The sequence below is a fragment of the Centropristis striata genome, chromosome 4 (genome assembly GCF_030273125.1).
Source record: "Centropristis striata isolate RG_2023a ecotype Rhode Island chromosome 4, C.striata_1.0, whole genome shotgun sequence".
Classification (NCBI taxonomy): Eukaryota; Metazoa; Chordata; class Actinopteri; order Perciformes; family Serranidae; genus Centropristis; species Centropristis striata.
Genome location: NC_081520.1, coordinates 20,804,182 through 20,804,798, shown reverse-complemented (window position 1 = coordinate 20,804,798; position 617 = coordinate 20,804,182). Strand labels below are relative to the sequence as shown.

Sequence of the window (617 nt, the reverse complement as noted above, 5' to 3'; positions counted from 1 at the left end):
AATTGAGTATTTATAATGTATGAATAAATTTGGTATTGTGTGTCATCTGGTTCTGAAAATACAGACACCCCCACAGTCCAAGAACAGCTGGATGACCTCTGGACCCACTTGCCCCCGTTCACCAGTTGAAAAGATAGGCTTTTTAAAAAATTCTTCAATTGTTAATTCTGCACAAAGTGATACACAAAACATTGCATGTCTTCCATTTCAACAAACACAAACATGAAATGTATATTTAAATACATAACTTAATGCAAATCAATCATACTAAACATCATCTTCTTTTTTTTTTTTTAAACCAACCATTGCACACACTTCCATCTAAGGAGAGGTTACATCTTGATGGTAACTTTTTAGATTAACAAAACTTTTGTGAGATTTGTAATCGTTGTTTCTGGGGAGGGGGCGGAGAGGGTAAGTCTAAACATTGCATGCAGGGGGGGGCGTGTCCGACCGTCGCCATGTAAGACGTGTTTCTCCGTTGCTCCTGGAGTTTGTGACTATTTTTGAATTTTTGAGCGTCTTTTATTAATAGAAACCTGTTGATACCTTTAAGTTATTTTTCCCCGACTTGATTTTGTAAAACTTTCTGCACTCCCGAGTTGACTATGACCTCT

The 617-nt window shown here is 37.3% G+C and overlaps 1 long non-coding RNA gene across 2 annotated transcripts in view; it reads left to right on the top strand.

The window, feature by feature from the left end:
* LOC131970306 (uncharacterized) overlaps positions 1-298 on the top strand; it is a 5,174-nt gene extending 4,876 nt beyond the window's left edge. For both annotated transcript variants that reach the window (XR_009394173.1, XR_009394174.1), the window contains exon 3: positions 65-298. This is a non-coding gene — a long non-coding RNA (uncharacterized LOC131970306). The remainder of the gene's footprint in view (positions 1-64) is intronic.
* The last annotated feature ends 319 nt before the right edge of the window (positions 299-617 follow it).